The 15137-nt window shown below is 35.5% G+C and overlaps 1 protein-coding gene across 6 annotated transcripts in view; it reads left to right on the top strand.

Annotated features, from left to right (window-relative positions):
• The window catches only part of tnr (tenascin R), a 177460-nt gene that overhangs the window by 36762 nt on the left and 125561 nt on the right, over positions 1-15137 (top strand). For 3 of the 6 annotated variants that reach the window (XM_023335632.1, XM_023335637.1, XM_023335631.1), the window contains exon 2: positions 14960-15007. The exons of the other annotated variants lie outside the window; for them this stretch is intronic. The gene's annotated coding sequence lies outside the window, so the exon portion shown is untranslated. The remainder of the gene's footprint in view (positions 1-14959; positions 15008-15137) is intronic. 6 annotated transcript variants of the gene reach the window in all.

Below are 15137 nucleotides of genomic sequence, written 5' to 3'. Positions count from 1 at the left end.
TCTATACAGTATATAGATATATATAAATTTACGTAATCAAAATGGCCCATTTTGTCAAAGGAGAAAACGTTACAATAGGGTTTTGATTCTCTGGCCTAAAAATTGCGGGAGTAGATCAAAACATTGACAGTTTCTTTTGATTAAGAACCACTTGGAGCATTACATTAACCAGCATGGCTGAGTCCATCTTGGCTCCTTCAAAGGTTTGTGTATCTCTTAAAGCTATTTAGAAAATTTGAAGTCCTTACTACTTCAGCATATGCTCTTAAAACCTCACCAAGCACTTAGGGTTTTTTTTTTTTTTGTAGCTCAAGTCTTTTGATGCATTTTTTTATGTTAAATAAAAGGAAGAGAAAAGATGAATGGTGAGACAGAGATCTTTATGCAACACAGCTGGGACCTGCACTCATTTTACAGCATCAGAAATATGATGGCGTGTGTTCGTGGCAGGAAAACACAATGCTATGTCCCCATAGGCCTTCCATTATATTGAAGGGTAAAACATATCTCTCCCGTATCACTCATCAATAAAGACATTGCCCCCTGGGAAACTGACACGGGAATGGCTTAATAAAAATACACCTCAAGTAAAGTTTACAACCTCTCAATAAATCACTATAACTCTTGGTAACAAACATTATAAATTTCTTCATGGAATCTGAGAGGTTTGATTGCATTGCACATATGTCTTTACATTGAACAGGGTAAAGGAATGACAGCTCAAAATAAAAATGAAAAGAAAAATTGGCATTTATAATTGTGACTTGAAATATTAAAATTGATGCTGAAATAAAACTATGTATTGAAAGTGAAACTAAAATAAATTGATAAATAACTTAACCAAGGTTCATGTTGACTTTTTTTCTTTTGTTTTGCTTTCACTGTTTTTCAGTTTAATTTCTTTACCAGTTTGGTGTCCGCAGGTGCATATGTTGGGCTTACAGCTTCAGAGCCACATATCATTTGCATATATTATGGAGACCAACACTAGTGCTGACCAAGTTATCAACAATTCAGTCCAGTGGGATAACAGAGAAAGATAATGTGGTTACTGTAGTTGAAGGCCCAGCTCAACTCAAAATAGCCATCGCACATGTGTTAGATAGAGAAAGATGGTAGCTGGAAAGCACTAAAGTGCAATTTTGTACCTGAAACATTATTTATGATTGACAAAGTAGTTTCATCAACAAGCCATCTTAAATAATATTGATGAAACAATCTTCACCATGAGAGGTTTTAGTCTGGACCATGGATTCCTCCCACTTTTTTACTTGTTACCAATCATTTTATTTTTAAGTATAAAAACATGTACGCATTGTGTGATTAACACTAGGGGCTTGTCTACCCGAGTCCTTCTTAAATTCAATATGGAGAGACACCCTTTTGTGATCTGCTCTCAGAACAAACAGACTGAGTTTTTCAAACGCAACATCTTTCAACTGTCCTCTTTCTCCAACTATATTATATTCAGAGGCAAGTGAGAACTGTACACATTACGTGCCTCTCTTATAATCCGTATGAGCAAGACCTTTTCTGTTGAACCTTGACATTTACTCTGGCGTTAATTAACTCTGCTTCGTCTCAGACACAGGATGAGAACTGTTGGGAGCAGAGTGGAAGAAATGTTTTCAATACCAATATTTTTGAGCCGTTGTTAATTCCCCCCCCCCCCCCAAAAAAAACAAAACAAAAAAGAACTTGATCTTTTAAAAATAATTAACATAGTATAAGATGCTCTAGTGTTAATGACATTCATTTTTACAAGATCTAGCAAGAATAAAAATAAAACCTGATATGCACAAACTACCTAGAAAAAATTCAATGCGTAATCCAAAACATACACATTTACACACACATACACAGCCTTTTATATTGAAAAGAAGTAACATTTATATTGAAATACTGTATTCTCAGTAGGTTTGCTGAAACAATAATTTCAGTATATCCTTGCTTGACAAATGTTCTTGTAAAACGTCAGTTTTTCCATGATAATAGTACCGTGAAGTTTTCTGCCAGATCAAAGAACTGAACAATCAGTTTAGGACATTCGTTTTAGACTGAAGTGGCTTTTGTCTGAATAGAACAATTATATAATTTCTGGGGTAAGAACAAGTGTAAGCTAATCTTTCTATCAAGATTGGCCACTTATTTGATTTGAAAATCAAACATTTCAACTGAAAAGGTTACTGTAGCTATATCTAATATTAAACTTTCAATAAATGACTTGTTTACATGTGTTTTCTGGCATTAAAAGTTTTCAATTTCTTCAAAAAAGGGAGTTGTCTTGACTTTTATATGGTGTAAACTATGCAGAATTTTATAGAAAGTCTGTTATCCATAGCTGTACCAAATAATTTAAAATTCTTAACCTGCTTTATCTACTCATATTTTGTGATCATTCAGCTAACACAATTTATATGTGTAAGTTTGAGATTGCAATATTAAAAATGAATGTGACAGCGCAGCATGTACCCATCTTGTAAATAGATTGGACAGTGGGATCTCCTGATTAATAATGGACAGTCAGTGATATACAAAAATATTCCCAGATGCAAATATCTGCATTTGTTCAAAGCATTAAAATGCATTGGTTTTAATTAATGCCTTCACATTCATGCCTCCTTCATTTATGCATTTTGCTGTTTAGTCATCTTTTCTGGCGTTTTGGGCCCTCGGTCTACCATCTGTCCTCTGATTTCTGGTGTTTTTCTGTCCATCTTCCATAATTTTTTGCCCTTTTGCTTTTTTCTTTCTTTCATACGTGGCACCTCTTTCTGTTAAAATTGCAATAATTTTCATGTTCATTTTTTACCTCAGAGTTCACTTTAAATGTTAAATGCACAAAGACAAGCAGTTCATAAATAATATTTTTCTTCCACATTCTCCATCCTTGTCTCTTTCCTTTCTTGTGATCAGAACCTTGTCCACATTCCTCTGAATCCACTGAACTCACTCATGAATACTCACACACACGCCCACACGCACTCACACGCACTCACACACTTTCTAAATGTTGAATTAATTCCTTCATTGTCCTTGCTCACTGCTGGTGGTCCTTTATCTCTGGGGTTTGTGGAAAGGTGACTTGATGGCTTCCCGTCATTAAAACCTCATCATCTAAGATGACACAGTCTACTGTTATTGACTTTCACGTTTTCCCCAGAAGGCTTGCACCCATAAAATCCCATTGGCAGATGACTGTTCATCTGTGATTTCATTAAAAGTCTCTTATATACATAAGTACATCTGAATACAGACAGAATTCTGTTATACAGTCTGAATTATGCATTTCCCTGCATGAGATATCTGAGTGCACATAGGGATTTTAATGCATATTCTTTATATTCATTGGAAAGAGGAAGCACATTACTGTGTAATGGGTTTCCTGAAAAGCATTAAGACAGAGGGACATAGCAAACATGAAGACTTTAGAGGAAATCATGGACATATCTGATTGGATAATTTCAACAGAAGTCAAGTCGTTTTGTCCACTTCTGAGCAGAGGCATTTCTAAAGGTCACATCAATAATCTTCCGGCTTCTTTGGCTGGTCATTAATCATTTGGTCTTACGTCTGTCATCATATGGGGCTAATGAAATCTATATAGATCCTTTTTCCTCTGTTGGTTTGGCAGCTTGCCTAATTTCTGAAATAAAAAGACAGAAAAAAACACTCATTAAGCTTTTATTGCTCTCAGAGGATTCATGTGTGACCTGCGACCGTGTTGTACTGAAGTTTTTCACTTGTCATTTGGTTGAATGGTTTGCCCCACACATGTGGGTGGTATATGGGAATTTTTAAGTATACTGTGAATCATTGAAGGTCATAAAAGCTTTAAGAGAGTCCAATGTTGTTGCTACTTTCGACGTGTTCAATAAAATCTTATTTTAAAAACATAAATCTTGTACTGCAGTAAAAAAATTTTAAATAATTAAATGTTCCCAGCACACAGCAGAAGAATGCATAACTAATTTAACAAATTAACAATGAGCTATGTTTCTTTTTTACATTTTCCAGCTGATAAGTCACAGTTTAACATAGTGGTAGTTTCAGATAAATGAAAATAAAATTCCTTCCATAAAGACCATAAAATATTTTGCTTAAGGTATGGGAATGTATTTCATAGTAGTTCTGGTTTCATTTCTTTAAAGATCTCTAGATGGTTAAACATCAGATATCTCAATGAAGTTCTTCAACAATAATCATCTAGCTTAAATCAATAAAACACATTTATGCAGATTAAAGACATGAAACTTACATTTAATGTATGGTGTTGCACATAAAGTTGGAATAAAAATATCTTATACCTCATGAAATGAGGTTAATCAGCAACATGAAATGTTAATGTGCACATAGTCTGAAAATATATCTTCCAAAAATATTACAGTGTAAAATGAACCATAATAACAAATAGAATATGTCTTAGAAATATTTTTCCAACTTTGTAGGTGTACTTCTGGGGCTATTCTTAACATATTGATCTATCCTTGCATCCATTCATCATTGTCTTCATCGTAGCTGATATCAACTACATGGAGGTAACAGTTCATGGACAGAAAAACACGCAACAAACATCACTCTCTACACACACACACTCATCCTTGGGGTTCCCAAGGTGTTCCCAGGACAGAAAGTATATATAGTCTCTCCTGTGAGTTATCGGTCTGCCCCCCGGTTTTCTCTCATTGGTACAGAAAAAATCAACCTAGGGAGGCACCTGGGAAAAATCCCCATCAGATGACAAAACCACCTTGGCTTACACCTCTGTAATGTCGAAACGAAACCCATTCGTGAGGGTTGGAACATAGACAGACAGTAAATCTAGCCATCTTCCACTTCATCCTACCTACAGTTGTGAAAAAGACACCTAAATACTTGATATCCTCAGCCCTAGGCAAAGACTAACCCCCAGCATGAGGTGAGCAGTTCACATTATTTTGGTTGTCAAACAAGTTTGCAGACTCATGAACTGCTCCAGTGCAGGTGGAAGGCCATGGTTTGAAGATGGCAAAAGAACTACATCATCTTCAAAATGCCAAATGCAAAAAAAAAAAAGAAATAAAAAGATATTTAAGTTCCAAAACCACACACCCGCCCATACGCCAAAGACATGTAAAATGAATTAGAATTTATTATATTAGCAATTTTCCTGGAGCTAGTCTTAAAAAATGCATTCACACTTCATAAGTGAACAACTATTCTACATGTAATCTCTGGACTATATTTATATTCTATTCATCTTGTATAGAAACTGTTAATTCATTGGTGTAATGAAAACCAATTTTTTAATTTGACTACACATATGCCATGCTGCCCAGAAAGGCTTTCATAAATTTCATTTGATCTGCTTCTCTCTATTCACACGGACACCTTTTGTAAGTCAGTTGTTTTGGTGACTTAATGTTTTTCTTTTATTATGGAGATTTAAAAGCTCCTTTTATTATTCACACACAGTTCTTCTTTGTGAGGGGGACAAATCAAAAAGCTTTGACTCAAGCTGCTCCAAGAAAGCCAATGGCTTTGCTTTGTTAAGCTACAGTAGAACACAGAAGTGTGAGTCATCGTTCATCCATAAACAATAATTCAGTAAAATCAAAGCAACTAATGTTTGAGTTTGTAAACAGGGTTCTTTAAGAAGTCAAGAAACAGTAATGGAAATTGCTGCCTGTATGTTTATTGGATGATTGAGAAGCTGTTGTTTTGCCTTCACTTCTTTCTTTTCAGTTTTAAAAATATGAATATTTTTGTGCTTCATATCTCTGTTGCTCATTCTTTGTTATTGAATAGTACAGAAATAAACAAATGTGTTTATTTAGGATTGTGGCTAATGTAGCAATGGTTCAGTTGCTTTGACAGATTCAGACAACTTTAGTGTTGCGATTAAACAGCCTACTTGTTTAAAATCACATTGGCACCAACCAGGGTTTTACCAGCTGTTTTGACCCATTCAACTTTTTTTCTCCTCAAGATTTACAACATAAAATCTTGTTTGCATAAATTTATTTTAGAAATTGGATTGAGCAAACATTGACCATAGAAGATTTCGATGGAGTTCATTTATATTATGTAGCTCCAGTTAACAACCATCCATTATCATCCATCGAAATGCACTTTACAAGAAAAACATATCCAGTTTTGGAGACTATTTAGATGTATCCAAACCACAGCTTTACAAGATTATCCTCATTTATGCATTAAAGCCTTCTGTACTGCATTTAATAAATGTGAAAGTTGTTGTAGGTTTAATAAACAGGGGTAAAAAAAAAGCATTTCACTTTTTGATTTGGAGATCACTGATCAATTTTTAAAAAATTCATCACTGATCGATAGTGCATCATACTCTTTAATCAGTTAATAATATTTCTTGTCAAAGTGTAGCATCACCAAGTGATGCAAGATGTGACACTGATTTTGTAAGCCTCTCTATTCTTATTTGTGTGTTACTGTGACAACTGGTCAATATATGGAATTGATTTAAAATGATGATCTATTTCATCTTTGTAGAGTAACTTGTATTTCCTAAGGGAACAAACTGCCTGTTAGCATAATCACATTTTTTCTCTAAGTTGTTTAAATACGTCCAGTCAAATCAATGTTTATTTAATCACTACTCTGACCACAACATCTTATACAGCTGGAGAAAGTGTGAAAAAAACATGTTCTTGAAATTCATCTTCTCCAGCTCTCTGGGTGATGTCATAAAGTCACAACCTGATTTATTCTACTTCCTTTAGACATATCTAAGAATTATGCCTCATTTTAAGAAATCCCTAGAGGTACTTATTCATATTCTCCATATGATTGGGCCATCAATACTGGGGGTAAGTGAAGGTCATTCTGACAGTTTAATGGATTGGCAGGCCTGCCTTTCTTACTGCTGCTCTCTAAAGCTGATTTCCTCAACATCTCTGGTCACATTGTATCAAGACAGATGGTCAGTTTAAAAGACAGCAAATACAATCAGAGAGGCATCAGTCAGAATGCGGCCACCTTTTTTTTCAGTTGGCTGTTGATTATGCAAACTAGCTTTTATTGACCACAGAGCCCTTCTTCTTGAAAGATATGTGTCCAAGGGTGGGGAACAAGGAAGTGATGCAAAAATTACTCTCGTCATTCAAGTTGTTGTCAGATGCCTAGTGTGACCTGCATGGCATAGCATGTAAATAGATTATAAAAGCTGGGACTGTGCTGGCAGCATATCACATCTCCACTTGACAAATCTTTTGTTTTTCTTTTCTTTTTTTTTTTTTTACACTGTCTAGGGCATTAGCTCTAAAAAGTAAAATGTGTTTTACAAAGGTTGCTAGTTCTTTTAAGTACTGGAAACATCTACTAACTAATTCATAGCCTGAAAAACAAAACACCACATCTCTGGGCTGTAATTTCTGTACTATTAGATTCATATTTTATATTTTTCCACAGCCATCTTTGATATTAATGAACTTTCAGTGGGTGCCTACGCTGCTTGCCTGCTAAGATGACATATCTGCCTGCCCACCTGTTATGAATATTTATAACATGTGAGTGGGCAAAGGTTAAAGAAATACATTTTGCTGTTGGCTCATGTTCTGCTCCTTGACTGGTACTCAAAGGAAAGTCGATGTCCATGGTATTGAAGTTGTCATCCAGGGTTTTTCTAGGGTTTTGGTGATCTTTTTGTGCTTCCTTTTTGCTTTTTTGTGACTTGTAGAGTTCTAGAGATTCTAATAATGTTAGTATGACTAAGTAGTTGAGAGGATAATTGTGATTGCTATTGTAATGGCTTGTTCATAGGATGCATGACCCTCACCTTTCCCAAACAAAAGTGATAAGTGGAGAAGTCAGACAGAATGAGAGAATAAGAAAGCCTTATTGACCTTGACCTGCAAACAAAGGTTGCAACAAATATTTTTTTGAGGTCTAGAAAAATAGCTTGTGACAAAATGTACTTCTGCGGTAAGTATTACCATACCTCACTTTTGTCAGTTTGTTTTTTTTTACCCTGTTTATCTTGTTGTTTAGGCTTTTTTCCCCCCCTTCAAACTCTACTCATACTAAATACTGTCATAAGTTAAAAATGTCTTTAACAAATGTCTGAGAGGCATGGCGTTGCCCGCAGGCAACAAACCACATATCTATACCTCATGTTGCTCCTTTATTTTATTTTTTGGGGGGCGTGATTTAAAGTGCCACCAGACATAATTTTGTCCAAATAAAAGAGGTATTGAGGTCCAGGTGACCTTTTACTTGGAAGGTCACCTGCTTTTTATTGAGCAGAGATGCAGGGTACACCTTGCCTCCTACTTGTAAGTTACAGATCACTTTTCTTCATGGCTAAATTTTGGGTAACTCTAACTAAAAATATTTTCATGTCTGTGAGTATGTAAAGAAGCATTGTAGGTCATTTAAATACATTTTTTAATATAATTTATATGCTAAAACTGTGTTTTGTTCTTTGTTGCCTCAGGGCAACATTGCGCAGTAGGGGTCCTTTTGTTCAGACAATATTATTCTAGTGCGTTGATATGCAGTTGATTACAAAATAATTATCACAGTCAATTTTTTAACTGTATTATTGACTAACAGCAACAGGAGATGGATGCAAGCTCATTTCATGGACAAAAAGTGCATGGTTCATAAGTTGGGGACATTCTCGATGAAAACATGAGGATCCACTGTACCACCATTATTTCATTGTTTGTTTATCCTCAAAACTAACTTCAGTCCAAAAGGGCAATAAGCTGGTCATTAATGAATAAATGGCCCTATTCCAAGGCAGGCAAAGACTGAAGCAATATCTGCCAAAACCAAAAATATGGGGCTGCAGGGTACTTCATATGGCTGGTGCAGATTGTGTTCCTTACAACTTTAAAACTTACACAGGGCGAGTCGTGCCACCACCAAATCTACCAGACATGGGAGCTGGTGGACATGTTGTCCTTTGCTTGGCTCAAATTCTACAAAGGAATCAAAATTACAAACTCTTTAAAAAAGAACCTGCAGTCCTAACTCCAGTCACTGATGTGAATCTGGTCGCTACAACCCATGGATAATCAGATAAACAGATGGTGATTCACATGTATGTCAATAATCAAGTACCAGAAATGTGACATACACTCTTTTTCACATCAGCAAGCAATTCCTACCTGATGTTTTACACATAATAGGGAAAAAGACTGATGGCAACATCCTTAGTGATTCTAACTCTGCCAAACATACACGTACAAACACACAAATGCTCGTTTTAGTAGTTTTCTTAAATGTACCATTCGTTAATGAAAGTTTGTTTATTTTATATTTGGTAAGTTGGAACCATGTCTGATTTATTTTTGTCAACAGAAAGTTTTTTTTTTTATGAATATAGTTTTTGTTTGATTTGTATTTAATTTCTCATAATCACTGAGAAAACCTTGGTGTTTTAGACCCCCTGTAGCACAATGTTGCCCTGAGGCAACAAACCCAAATCTGGTTCTGGAAGGCGTCAGGGTCCGATTTTATGATTGATATGTAACTAGGGACCACTAAGCTCCCAAAGAATGCAGGAAAATATTTGTTCCCCAAAAAACCTAAAAGTCATGCCATAGAGGCAAATGTCTGAGAAAAAGTAACATATTTATGAAAAACCTTATTGGGTGAGAACAAAAATGCAGAGTCAAGGGAATCTGTCAAATCAGATCTTGCTAACAGCTCATTATAACTGTCTGTTATAAGTTCTTGTCTGTAGATGTTACTACAGCAGGTTGTCACTACTTGTGACTGTTTCCCGACAAAGACAAGAAAGGATTGATTGAACTATAGGTGTGAAGTTGTGGATTGTTATGGAATAAGGATTTAATAGAACTCAGCACAGATGGTCTTGCCATTTGGCTTTTGTTAAGACAAGGCGGCTGTATTTGATGTTAAAGAGGACAGCCTTGATCTTGATAAATTCTGGGTCAGGAAAGTAACACAAAGATTAGTTCCAAGCATTAGTCCCTACTGTTTTATGACAATGTGACGGTATGTCTTTGTGAGACCAGCTGACCAATCTTCTGATAACGATATTTATGTAATCTAAAGGAAAAGAGCAGTGAGGATCACATTTTTTAATTTTCTATTACAGTACATGGGATTATGATTATGTTTTTGGCTTGTATAAAAGTGAATATATGAGTACAGAGTATTACAAAAGTACTCATACCCTCTGAACTTTTTTATCCTGCTTTTTCGACTAGATCTTGGTTTTACCAAGCATGTCATATTAGCAAAAACGTGGAAAAAAGAGTAATTACTTTAACTAGTATTATTATTATCATTCTAAACTTTTTTTTTTTTTTAGATTTAAGTGAATTTGCTAATTTAAAATCACGGGATGTTTCACACCCAGAGCAGATCTGTAACTCTTTCTTTGGACAGCAGAATGGCACAACAGGGCAGTACTTTTCTTTTTTTTTTAACTTTTTAAATATTTTATCTTCCTTTTTGGCTTCTCTTCTCCTTTAATCAGCAACTGTCCATTCACTGTAAGCCTTTGGAGATGTAAGTTATAAATCAACTAATCAATGGTACCAAAGCTGGTCCCTGAACAATATTGGAGGAAAATAGCCTGGATAGTCCTCATTGATTTGGCTTTACAAATTGGTTTTTTTCTCGAGTACGACTGACCTTGAAAGACAAGAAGGTTTTTATTTGTCGCTGGACACAAAACTGTTATTCTGCTTCTTTTTTATTCTTTTTTGCTCACGTACGTTTATGGCACCTTTGAGGTTTATACAGTGTATTTTTATCATTGTAACTTCCACCCATGACCTTTTATTCCTTTTGTCACTCAGAAAGTAGAAGAGATGACGCTTATTTCTTGCTACCTCATAATGAAGTAACATTAAGCACGTCCGTTATCCTGGGGGCGAGTTCCCTTTAAATCAGGTCGGCAAAAGGAAGTTCCTGGCACTGATATCTCATCAGGGACAAGGCGATGAAAAGATCGAAAGTGTTAAAAAGGAACCTATTTTAATTAAAGCTGCAGATTTACTTGCCTATCTGGATTTAAAGCCAGGGCTGGGAACAGTGGGAGCCAAAGTGTTGGTTGTAAAAATAAGTCATGCCAGACAGGGGTAGAAAAGTGCCTCATGAGGGACAGCCAGGGCAATTAAGGTGGACACTCTGTGACTGTTCTGTAATTAGGATAAATAGCAACAAAAAGTGCAGTTGAGAAAATACACATTGCTACCGCGATAGCTTCATCATGTCAACTCATATATTTAATTAGGTCACTGTTAGTTTGTTCATGTTTTCAGAGATCAGAATATTTGATATTTGTATATTTTGAAAACTTAGAACTCTTATAAATATTTTAAGTTATGCTCTCCTGTACATGCTTATGTGATTGATCAGATTAACAGAGATAACTCGATCCTTCAGAGAGCTTTGACTTTTGCGGCATTTCCAAAATGTTACTGGTACAATTTAGATTTAACTGGATATTTCAGTTAATGATATCAAATGAAAGATATATAGTCAAAAACACATAATCTCAGTTTATTCTTCCATATGCAGTCTCTGAAATTTCAGAAAAATAAAATAAAGCATTAGGTATGGTTTGTCTTTTTTCTGTATGATGTACATGCAAGGACATGAACATGGGATAAAAGCTGGACAATGCTTTGCAGAGTTTTTGGCACCCATCAGACACACAGCATACATGTAAACAATGCAACCCGAAGGATCTGCTGTGACAGATTTGAATGCTGATGAGAAGCCAAAGGAGGTCTATTCTCTGGTTGTAGATGCAAGCATGTCACTGTTCTTTCCATTTCCAGCCGCTGCAATGGTGTGAATATCAACATCTCATTCTTTATTCCCTTACATTTGTGATTGTTATTTTTGTTCCCCCCCCCCATCTCATTTTCTTGTTCTGTTGCTTGTTCTCTAAAGCCGTCAGATTCCTTCAGGTAACCAGAGAAGGGAAGTGATGGTGCACTCACATTTTTTCAGTCAGCTGAGAAAAGAGTACAATGACTTAATTAATTTCCTTGAGTTTTATTCTACACTTAATCATACTGACTAACCATGACTATATGTTTTCCTCTTATCATAATTCAACCCCAGTTAAAGTTTAATCATATTTCAGTTTCTTACACTTCTGTGTATATTTAGTTGTTTGTGGTTTGCTTACCCTGATTATGTCACAAGGTGGCGCTGCCGTTAGACCCAGTTACTAAAGACAAAAAAACAGTGATACTCTGCATTTATAGTATTCTGTGAGAAATATTTATTATTAAAAGCTTTTGTGTACACAGTATGAAAGCACAGTAGTTTGTTTTTCTTAAGTCATGTGAGTAGTTTTATCGTGTCAGTGACACTTTAAGGCTTCTCCACTACTGCAACTCCCATGGTGCATTTTATCTGCAGTGTCCAGGACTCACTGGACTATGGCTGTTTGCTTAGTTTGCTGCAGATAAAATACACAGAATACAGTATTAGGTTCAACTGTTAAATTGCTTGTAAACACAATAAAAAATTGACAAATGTTATTGCTACCTCTTAATTCACTTAGGCACCTATACTAGCGACAGAATATTAGAAACTCTTGTGGTTAGTTGTCAATATCCTGTTGACTACCATGTACAGTATGTGTGTATTACCTGCTAAAGGAAAGCATTCGACCTAGATGCCAAAACTGCAAAATAGCAGTAGGAAAGTGAGCTTGAAACCTATGTTCATCTGGGAAGCAATAAGTTCATCATCGATGAGATCTAATATTACAAGATGGGGGGTCATAACCTTGTGGTAGATTTCTTTTATGCTCAAACATCAACCACCGTACCCAATTCCCTCATGGCCTTCCTCTCACTGAAGGTATAATCTGTTGTGACAGAAAATGTGACTGAATGTAGGGAGTGTTTGCACTGTCAGATCCTTTACACTGCCTGTGTAAAGGAATTTATAATTTATGATCACCATCTGTAAGTTCCAGTGTTTGTCTTTGTCTCCCCTAAAGCTCTGGTGGGCACTCTACAGTTTTTGAACTCAGCTGAAAAAAATGAGGGCACTTAGTTTGATAAATTTCAGAGAACAGTTATATAAACACCAGTGCATGCACACATGGCAAAAGTAAAGTGAATTTTCTAGTTACAGCTGCACAGAACCCCTTTGCAAATCAAACAAGGACCTAGTCAGTGAATATTATCTCCTCTGGCTCTTATTTTTGATAACTTCTGTGGCTTTGTACCACTGATTCCCTGAGCTAGGTTGTTTTCCATTTCTCATATTTTAGCTTACAAAATTGACTGCCTCTGTCAACTGCAGAAATGCGTCATTCACTGAGACGCCTTTATGCTGCAGCAATTGCATCGTTTTCAAAAAGCAATCGGAGTCTGCCTTTCCTGATTTTTTTTTAGTTATTGTAATAAATCTTCAGTTATTGGACATCCAATGACTGAAGATTGTTACAGGTGCCTTTGTATCATATGGACACCTATTGACTATAAAAATGTCAGTACTTATATTTTCAAAACCCAGAAATACAGTACTGCAAAACAGTATTTGCCCCTTACTGTTTTGGATTTTTATGACTTTACTACTTCTTATCATCAGGAAAATTACAATTTAATTTCTTAAACTAGAAAGATATAGAAACCTCCTTTGCTATATTGGAACAAAGTCACTGCTTCTCTTGCTACAACAAGATTTAACTTTGATTCACAACAATTTTTAGTTCAATTTCATTTGCCAATCCAAGGCCTCATCACTCCCAAATTTACATACATGTAGTTAGAAATTTACTATGTAAATAGCCCCTGAATGACACCATGAAGTAGGCTACAAGATTTCAAAGATTTCAAGATATACCACATCATTTTCTGATCTCAAGAAATTTAAAATGGTTGATAAACTAACTAATTTGCATTTATTATTATTACTAAGGCTTTGGGACTCCAGCAAATCATAGTAAGAGCCATTATCCACAAACAAACAACACTAGAAAAGTTGTGAAATCTCCTACATCACAAAGGAATGTTGGGAAAAAAAATCTAAAAAAGTAGTTAAGCCTCAGTTAAGCTCTATGTTCCTGATTGGTCAATAATGAATATGGTATTTGTGGCAGATTTTTAGGGTAAAACCCACCTCTCGCCAAGAAGAAGAATTGATAATTCCCAAGACTTCTGGGAAAGTATCCTCTCAACTGATGAGACTTTTTGGAAGGTGTGTGTAGGTGGATTAACACTAAATCTCCTTGTTGTTTCTGATTATCTCTAAAAGAATGGCCGAAAGGGAAAGAGATCAATTCCACACCTTCTCTCTTATGGCTAGGAAATTCTGCCCCAGTGCTGTGATTGTTTCACAGCATTCTCTTTCTCTCTTAGAGGTTTATGTCTGCAACATCTAAGTGTTTTAAAGTGAAGGATTCACTCTAGAATCCTTCACATTTTCTACATTTTCTACATTCCTGTTGTAGTCCAGAGCTCTGACTGTACCCTGGCATGATTCTAGATATTCAACCAGAGGGTAATAATTCAGCATAGCTTTCAGTTTGTTTATACACATGTTGTGAAGGGTAAATCAGTGCATAAAGCTCTGAGCAATAGTAAATCATTGCTTAAGGGTCAGAGTAACAGGACAATGTAATTAGCCTTATGTCAAGAGGCAATGAGAGGAGTGCTACAAATAACTCAGGCTAAATGGTTGATACTTCATCTCCAGCACTTAAAGCACACCTACACTTTCTGTTGCTGTCAAAAATCTTCATGTCTTTGTTTCACTCTAGAATCCTTCACATTTTCTAAATGCTAATTCACTTTTTTGCATTCCAAGTATCTGTGTTTGAAATGTTTACGAAGAAGAGTTCTTTCAGCAGTCTGTATTAAATATTTGATTTTATTATATAAATTTGTGTGTGTGTTATCCAATTGTGCCAAACTGATTGAAAAAGAAAAATAATGAAAAATATAAAACGGAGTGTTTAAATAATATGAAATCTTCCTTCTTTTTTTCTTGTCAGCAAAAACCCAGGGACCAACACTTCTCAACTTTATCTTTTACACCCAAGGTGAGCTTACAAGCCGTCTCATATGTTTATACATACGCATGTGTTTGTAGATTTTTGTCATTCCCGCGTAAAAGAGCATAATGAAATTCTTAACTATGCATTAGTTGATTAATAGCAGGAATAACAAACT

Source organism: Xiphophorus maculatus, chromosome 6 (assembly GCF_002775205.1).
Source record: "Xiphophorus maculatus strain JP 163 A chromosome 6, X_maculatus-5.0-male, whole genome shotgun sequence".
In the NCBI taxonomy this organism is placed as follows: Eukaryota; Metazoa; Chordata; class Actinopteri; order Cyprinodontiformes; family Poeciliidae; genus Xiphophorus; species Xiphophorus maculatus.
The sequence above is the reverse complement of the archived record's forward strand: the minus strand, read 5'-3'. Positions and strand labels throughout refer to the sequence as shown.